The sequence below is a fragment of the Gopherus evgoodei genome, chromosome 7 (genome assembly GCF_007399415.2).
Source record: "Gopherus evgoodei ecotype Sinaloan lineage chromosome 7, rGopEvg1_v1.p, whole genome shotgun sequence".
NCBI classification, from domain to species: Eukaryota; Metazoa; Chordata; order Testudines; family Testudinidae; genus Gopherus; species Gopherus evgoodei.
In genome coordinates, this window is record NC_044328.1 from 98445283 (window position 1) to 98454655 (window position 9373).

General features: G+C 37.2%; 1 long non-coding RNA gene across 1 annotated transcript; it reads left to right on the forward strand.

Annotated features, from left to right (window-relative positions):
• The first annotated feature begins 427 nt into the window (after positions 1-427).
• LOC115654989 lies at positions 428-8791 on the forward strand. The gene is made up of 2 exons (XR_004001314.1): positions 428-3397; positions 3750-8791. It is a non-coding gene; the product is annotated as an uncharacterized LOC115654989 (long non-coding RNA).
• The last annotated feature ends 582 nt before the right edge of the window (positions 8792-9373 follow it).

Sequence of the window (9373 nt, forward strand, 5' to 3'; positions counted from 1 at the left end):
CAGTAAAGAGGATTTTACTCTTAAAATATTAATTATAGTTTGATAATTAAAAAGATATGGTTAATTAGTGCGCCGCTGGTTTTTAAACCACTTAAAGTTCTTAAAAACAAGAAATATGAAGATTTATAATATGAAAGGCAATTGGAAGAGGAGAGAAGAATTAAAGAATCAGAAGTATTCAATAAGTGCAGGAGGGTGATCAGTGGAGGTTTGGGTAAAGGTTGAAAGAAAAGGGGCATTTTAAATGCCTCCATAATAAAAATTTAACCAAGAAAACCTTTGAAGATAAATTTAAGAAAAAAACAAGACAAAAATTGAAGATTAAGAAAATGCTAAAATTTGAAATATAGATCTTACATTTCAAAAAAAAAAGCCAAAAGAAGAATTTTTAAAATTTGAAGATAATTGGGAAAGAAAAAATTAAAATTTGAAGATAAGAAAAAAACAAGATTTAAAAAATGAAGTTAATTTAGAAGCAAAACAAGACAAAAATAAAATTGAAGATAAATTGAAACCCAAAAGATGCTTTAAACCACTTTGGGGTGAAAAAATAAATTAAGAAGCTGGTTGTTTTAAAAACGCCAGATTAAGTCTGCTTCAAGCAGAAGAAAATACGAAGAAACAAAGAATTTATTTAAAAAGAAGTGATTTTTAGAAAAGAAAATATTAGAAACACAAAGTTTGGGAAGATTTTCAAGACAGGAGACTGAGAAGAGAGAAGGTTGTGTTGTTGGTTTTTTTTTTTTTTGGTAATATTAGAAGTCAGAAGGTAACTTAGAAGAGGACCCAGGAAAAAAGAAGAGAGAAGGGGAGTTGCATTTTAAAGATGACCAAAATATATATCTATATATAGTAGATGGGTAACTGTGCCCTTACAGATTAGTTAAAAAATGTGAAGACAGGAGGGTGAAAAAGACTTACATTGATACTTGTAAAATCTAAGGAGTAATATTTGCTGAAGAATTTAATCTCTTAATGCAAACTAGCTCAGTTTTTGTCATAAAAATCAAAATTACAAATTCGTAGCATACTATAACTATTAATTCAAAGGACTTTGTGTATGAAAATTATTTCAAGATCAAGAATAATGTATTTTTTGTGTTGGACTAAGTGGAAAAAATGTGTCTTGGGCTAAAACGTTTAAAAAAAAATAGCTGACAAGGGACTAGAATAAAATCAGCTATTTTACATCTGATGCATTGACCAAGGTGGAATGTGGATTCAGTGAAGCTAGAAAGACAGGATTTCAAGGAGCCAGTGCAAATTGGTGAAGTTAGAGGGGAAAAAAGAGCCGGTGCACAAATTGGTGAAACTAGAGGAAAAAGAATCACGGAAAACAAGATCAAGCAAGAAATTTTTGAAAGAATAGATTAGAGGCTTCTAGATCAAGATTCCTTTGTGAAAGGCAGAAGTGGAAAAATGAGTGAAGACAGCACTAATTTAACCTGTAGTTGGTAACCTACTTTCTCCTTGATTTCGTTAAAAAACTATTTTCTTTGCTATATTCTTTATTAATAGTAATTTGTAAAAGTGCCTATTGTTATGAGAGGGGGTTTGTTGGAGTGGGTCAAGTCGTGGTGTGTCGTAGGTTTTTCTCTTTGCAGGCTTTTTTACTCATTGCATCTTGTCTGGAAGCTAATGGGCAGTCTGCCAAGGCCTGGAGAGTGTGGTCATCTTCCCGAGTGTTTAGAAAACTTCTGGAATTTTCCTTTCGGCTTTAGGAGTGAGTTGTAGCTAGCGTCTGTATTGCTGTAACCCTACCCAAATTGGGGAAGTCGTGAGCCTGGTGGAGCGACAAGCATCTCTGGTGACAGTGAAGTGTAAGCAAATCACATATAATTTTTTTTAAAAGATTATTGCCAAACAAAAGAACAAACTTGTTTGTTCACGTCTTAAAATATTGTAGGTAATGTATTATTCCCCATGTATCCTTGGTGTTCCTAGCAAGAGAAAATAAATGTATTTTTGTCATGCATTCTAGTGGGAAGGGAAAAGGCTGCTGTTAGTCTTGCTCAAAGTGTATTTTTTTTTCTTGGAAGGGAGGGGAAGGGGACCAGAAACTTCTTCAGTGTTTTTCCCCCCTAGGTGTGTCTTAGATCCTAGAGCCAGACGACTGGAGAGGTGACAATGTAAAGGATAAAAGAGAACCAGTAATCAGGATAAAGCCTCTATTGTATTGATGATGGCAGTGGTTTAGAAATGTGATTGACCGGTATTGCAGCTGTAGATATCAATTGAAGTGTGTGAAGAAACGGGCCAGACAGAGGGAAATGCAAGTTAATTATATTCTATTTTTATAAGTTTGGATTCTTCATAAAGTAATTTGCACATTTTAATTATCAAACTATAAAGATACTCTTTTTTTTGGGAGAGGGAAACATTTTTGTGTATGTTGAAAAGGGTGGTGGTGGGTAGGGGTAAAAACAAGCTTGTTTCTAGACTCTTTGCAGATACTATAGTTCCTATTGGCTTGGTTAGAAGTGTGGTGGTTCTATCTACTGTGCTGTTGGGAGAACATTCCCCAGAGTCGGAGCAGCTTTTGCCTTGGAAGAAAGGACAGTTTACCTAAAATGGAGTTGGAAAGTTGGATTGGAGCTTATATTCAGGATTCATGGTCGTTCAGTCATCCTCTAAGGCGAATTTAAGAAGAGCTTGGCTAGTCCAGAACTTGACAGTTAAGTTTTCTCCAGTAAACAAACAAAACAGACAGTTATGTGTGTTGGGGTGGAATTTTAGGTGTAGTTTTATATGGCTTGACATATTTGCGGGGGTGGGGCAACATAATCGTCTATATGTTCTTCAGATTCTCTCCCTAAACTGCAGAAACATCCATAACCTTAGGACTGAAAAAAAGAATGTTCAGCTTCAATCGTGGCAAGTAATTCTCATAATGTAGCTTTAAATTGTTCTTGAGGAGGTGCCCTATTGAGTAATCGGGAATGTTCACACACAGCTCATATGCATGTGTATATACTTACAGAAAGCACACACAATGCTAGAAAGAGAATAGACAAGGTTAAAACTGTAACCCAGACTAACACAAAGTAGCTTGTTTAATTTTTTTTTTCCCTGTAGCATAAAACTTACTGAAAATACTCTCTCAGAAGTGGAAAGCTTCCACTAGTCCAAATTAACATGGACTACAGATAAAACACATATTCAAATCCTTCTGTAACTGTTAGGGTTGTGGTGTCTAGATGCATATTCTGGTGCATATATGTATTTGGGGGAATAGGTTTGAAAACTTGGATATGGTGGTGTGTGGCTTTTTCTTCTTTTGGCATTTTTTTCCAGGTGCTTAATATAACTTAATGCTACTGTAGAGACTTCAGAGAGAAAGAAGTTGCTTAATGACCCTGGTGTGATTCCTTCTGATGGTAGCTTGTGTATTTTTCAAGTAAGATTCTGCTTTCAGTTGTCTGTAACCTAGAAATGTGGGTTTGTTTGAGTGTAGGAATTACACATTTTTTTAATTTAGATTCTGTTTTGTTTGTGTTAAAAAATGGAACACAGTATGTTACACCATACTTAAAATCCTGTAAAACTCTCAAGTGCACTTACTGTCATAGTAAAAAAAAAAAATAAAAAGACCCAAGAGCAGATCAGCTATCAATGTAAATACGGTAATTTTAAAATTAAAACACAGTAATTAAAAAAAGTAAGAAACCTAGTTGTAATGTGTTTAGTTTGAATGTGTCTTTCTTTCTGGGGGTGGGGCATGGTGTGGGGAACAACTTTTTGTCTTGTAGACATTTTTCAGATCCGCCATCAGAATCATAGCCGCCATCAGAATCATAGCCCCAACGAGCCCTGAGAAAATATGGCCTCATAAATGCAGAGGGAACAGCTTGGCGAATGATAAGTAAAGGCAGAAAAGATTCTAATGTTCCTTACTACTTGATGGAAAAGGATCCCAGATGTTAACAAGTGAAAATCCAATGTGTCAACGGAAAAAAAAAAAGCCATAAGCAATGAAACTGAAAAATTTGAAGTAATAAGCATTGACTATCAAATATCTGATCAGAATATTTGCTCTAAGAAATCTCAAAATTATATGCAGTGAAGAGCAAATGTCCTCCTTGAAATAATAATTTAATTAAAGCAGTGAACAACTACTTCCACATCATTGGAATTAAATTGAAAGAAAATACCGGCAGAAAAAATGCATATGCAAATACATATGGCTTCTACCAAACTATTTGGTATGAATATTACTACCTAAATCTTATGGATTTGAAGAAAGAATATGAATTATTTTGAAACCACAATCTAATTTGGGATCAACTTTCACTACTGTTGGATTTGAGAGGAGGCTTGTGCTGTGTTCCACTGTTTACCTGAGACAGGTTTTCTGCACTATTAATGAGGAGTTTTGCTTCATTTCATCTGGGAGCTGAAAAAAACAAGCAGGCATCTATTACAGATAAGTTTATCAATTATATCCGCAGATATTGCATGTTAGGGAAATATACTTTTTAAATGCTATGAAGCAGTGGAAGCCTTTAAACATCTGAACTGGCATTTCCCATTCCCAGCTTTTAGCAGTGTGTGGAATGGGTATAAGGGACTTAACCTACCCCTATGCCAATTCAGGGCTGCACTTCCACTTTCTAAATCCCTTTGCCCTCTGTGCACAGGCCACAGTTGGATTTGCCCATCACCTACAGGCAGACAAGCATAGCAGCTATGCTGTGGTGCTTAGGAGCAAACATGCAATGTATATCCTCCTTTGGAGGCTGAGCCTACTCTGGGCCTACAGTTTGAGAGCCTGAAATGCTATACCAAACAGCACATCATGCTGCCAAAAAAACCACCATATTTTTCTGCTATTTTGTAGCATTAAAATATATGCAGAAAACATGGGATTTAAAAAACAAAAGGCTATAAAGGCACTTGTTAATAAAGTTACTGATGTGCTCCAAGAATAGACAGTTTGTCTCATTTTTATTAATAAAAATGTGCTGTCAATGTTCTTTGTGTGTGGTTAGCTCTGGGGCAGTGTGTTGGGGGGGATTCTTCTTTAATCTTTCAGAATCTTTCTCCAAGAACACCTGATCTTAATTGGACGGGAGCAGGAATTGAACAGAAGACTGAAATACTTTTTTTATTCAGGCAGGAAAGTCTTTGCAGAATCTTTTCCTTCCCTCCCTCTCCACCCCTCCATCGAGACAAATGTAGATCAAGGTACTTGGCAATAGAAGTCCTGTAATTAAGGAAAGTATCTGCCCAAGGAATGATTTCTAAAATGCTTTAAACTAGACCATTGGGGGCAAAACGTACCAATTGGAGTAAGTTCATAACAGGTAAAATTTTGGCAATAAGACTTGCTCTGTCTCCAGAGCTAAAGTCGTCTTAAAATTAAAACCGACTGACTTATAGTTGGGAGAACTTTTAACTGCACAATAATTTTGTTAAATTTAACACTAGTCAGTTTGCATATTTTGAAATTTGCATGCTAACAATGCTTGCAACCATTTCCTTCAGTGCTAGTGACGTCTCATTTTCTACTTCCAATTAACATTAGTGGGGGAAATGGGCAATTTTTTTTTAAGTATCTTCCTTTGTAGAAGCTTCATTTCATAATGTATAGACCCTGATCCATCCCTTCATGAAGCTGTTGAGGATGATTTTGCTTGACATGCCTTGGCGCTTTCTTCTATTCCCCACACCTTTGTGTGTGTATGTGAAGGCCCCTGCAGTGAGTTAAACCAATGTATCTTCAAACATTAACAGCATTTTTTTTTTAATATCTGGACTGTGGCTGGGGTAGGGTGGGAGGGGCTCACAACTTTGTTCTAGCTTTTCTTTTTACAGACTTTCGCAGAGAATGCAGTGTCTGAAGCAGGTCTGGTCTGTTGGCAAGTAATGTGCAGTATGCTTGATCTGCTTGGGTAGAGCATTTGAATCGATTGAAATACGTGTCCCAAAGCTTGTCCATGTGTGGAGTAGTGATTGTTTGAAAGAAAAAAATACAGCTGAATGACACAAGTGCCTGTGTATTGAAAGGAGCTCTTTACCCTTCGAGTAAAATTTGCTGCAGCTTTAAGCAGTCGGTGTTTGTGACTGAGATCCAAGTTCCTTTGGCTGTGCTGCTTTATTTAGGTAACTGCTTTTTGTTGTTCCCTTTCTGAAGTGGATGGGGGTAGGGGGAGGGGGTACTGAAGCCTTTAGTCTCTTCCAGATACATCTAAAACATCTCATTGACAAGAAATAAAAGCTTCCAAACAAGCAACAATCCTCCAGGAAACTAACTGGCAAGTGACATTTTAAATTCCACCAGTTTAGTGACCATTTTCGGTACTTTGCTTTTTGTATGGGTCTCTTCCTTTCTTGGTTTTTTAACAGTTCTTTTCAAGAAAATACCAAACAAGCCAGTTCTTCATGATGGGCCACAGAAGCCAACCCAGTAAGAATAGTTCTTAATTTACTGTAGAACAAAAAATTTAATTCATTTTCATGGAGTTTACTGGGAATTTGGGGGGGGGAAGGAGGGAGTGCAACCTAGTTTTAAGATTACTTTTCACAGACCTGTAGAAGGAGCAGCCAGACCCAATGAATTGAAAATACCACAGTGGACAAAAAGCAAACAGGTGAATAAACTTTTCTGTATTTACCATAAAGATAAAAAGATTAAAAAACATTGGAATCTCCTCCCCACCCCACCCACAATTTAAAAAAAAAAAAGAGGGGAAATAATTAACTTTTATCCAGCTTTATGCTGCAGTTGCACCAATTTAAAATGAGAGACTGTATCTTTGAATCTTTTTAGGGATGTGGGTGGGGGAAAATGGGTTGAGACCTCTTCTGCTTAAGACTTTTGCAGGTGTCCCCATTTAAAGACAGAAAAGGCTTTTAAAAAGTAGGAGAACCATGGACCTTTACAGACATCTTGTGACAAAACTGACATGACGACAAAGCAGTTACATCAAGGTCACTCTTAAAATTACATGAGTTTATTGAAGGCAATGGGGTTGCACTTGTAATATAAATCTTGCATATACTGAGGATATGTGCCTCAAAAGATGCTCTTTGCATTACCTATATATTGAGCAAGTTAATACATTACTTTAAAAGTAATGTTGAGTACCTTTTGTGTACTTATAGCCATGTTATCACTTCATGTAACGCCCCCATTTAAAAACACTAATTTGCAGCTCATGGCTTAATACTTTAAAATGATGTAAATACTTAAGGGAGGGGGAGGCGGGGATAAACCACAACCAGTTTTCGCTAGACTTTTTTTCCAGAAACCTGCTATTCAGTACGTAGTTCAGACTACACACAGCGCTTTTCCTCTTGCTTCAGCTGGTAGCATGGATCGTTGTCACTGGTATGCAGTTTTCTCTTAAGGTAAAATTCTAAAATGTAAGTCTACAAAAAATTGGGATAATATACTTTGCCTGGAACTCTCCTAACTTTGGAAGCTAACATCACATTTAAAAAATGTAATGATGCTTATTATAAACTTACTAAAATAGTTTTACCTTCAAATAACACTCAGAATAATATTGACAGGCAAAACTGTCCCAAAACTAAATAGTAAATCTAGACATAACAGATGGCAAAATACTTAATTAAAAACCAAAAACCAAAACAACCTAACAGTGCTTTGGAAGAATGTTAGGGGGTGGGTTACCCGCCATACTGTCTGTAAATAAACAATTAGAAAGTAAATTTCAACTGTCTTGTGAGGTGGCTTTTGGGAGGGCTTTTGCAACTCTCTGCTAAGACTTTTTCAGGTGTCCTAACAAACTCGAAATAAGTGATTTGTCAGAAGTAGAAGCTTAGATGAAGCAGATTTCTTCAGTGCTCTTTCAAGGTTTTTCTTTTCCTGAGAGAACAATCTGTTCTCTCAGGTTTTGCTTTTCACCTTTTATTATATTAACAAAAAAAGCAAAAGATGCTGGTGGTTGGCACTCCTGGTTTCCAGGATGGGGTTCAAATCCCTACAGTGTCTTTGCTTTCTTATAGCATAGAGGTGTAAATACAGACCAGTTCAGTGTGGGTTTTCCTAGGTGAGAGTAACTTTTTCATGGGGAAATTAGAGCTGTTTGCCTGGACAGACAGTACTTGGATAATATTTTGCACTTACACTTTATCTGTAGGTCATAGAGCAGTTCACAATGGTGGGAGTAACTCTTCACCTTTTACAACATGGGAAACAGATGCAGAGAGGACAGTTAACACAGCCAGTCAGTGACAGAGCTGTGACTTGAACCCAGGAGTCCTAATTGACAATCCTCTCACTAGGGCAGTGGTTTGCTACCTTTTTTCATTTGCCGACCCCTATATTTTTTTGCCTTTTGGAATCTTAGACCAGAGGTTGAAAATCACAGATCTAATGGACACAGTGTCCTGCTGTGAAAATTACAATAGCCTTTTACAGTCCCTGACCAGCCACCCTGAACAACAACTTGTTCATGCAGAAACCAGTTTCTTGTTGACAGCATTAAATAATTTGCCTTGCTTCTAAACCAGCTTCCTACTGGCAGGTGTTTGGCACCACAAGCATGGTAATGAACAACTGCAGAAACTCATTGAAATCTTAGCGAGTGTAGCAATAAATGTCTGCCGGCCTTCTAAAAAGTTTTAATTTAACTGCATCGAGGGCTGACTAGTCTAACCGGGTTGCTTTCAACAGCTATTACTTAACTTCATTGCAATGTGTTAGAAGTTATGAGGGTTTTAGCTTGTGATGGAGATGGAATCTCTTGCTGCCTTGTACAACTTATTTGTACTTCATCCATTTCACTATATGGGGATTTAAACAATAAATAAATCTGGAATACAATTTTTTGTTGTCTGTTGTCTTTCTTGAGGTGCTTTGCTGATTTATATAATAATACAGATAATAAACCCCCTAGCTTTTATTTTTTATAATTGCTTTTTCATCAGTGGATCTCACAATGCTTTTATCAAGAAGGTAAGCATTATTATCCCCATTTTACATATAGGGAAACTGACACGCAGGAAGGTGAAGCAATTTGCCTAAGATGAACCGTCAGCCCAGTGGCAGAGCTGTGAATAGAACCCAAATATTCTGAGTCTCAGTCCAGGGCTTTATCCACTGGCAACCCTCCTCTCTTAAAGTGTACCTCGTTCTGTAGAAAATGAGTTTCAAATCAAGGTTATTCATAGTAAAAGGGCTTGTCTACATCACAAAGTTGCAGCGCTGGTGAGCGGGTTACAGCGCTGCAACTTAGGAGGTGTACACATCTGCAGGGCATCACCAGCGCTGCAACTCCCTGTTTGCAGCGCTGGCCGTACTCCCGTTTTGTCTCGGGTGTAGAGGATCCAGCGCTGGTGATCAAGTGTAGACACTTACCAGCGCTTTTCTTGACCTCCGTGGAATAAGCAGGTATCCCAGCATACC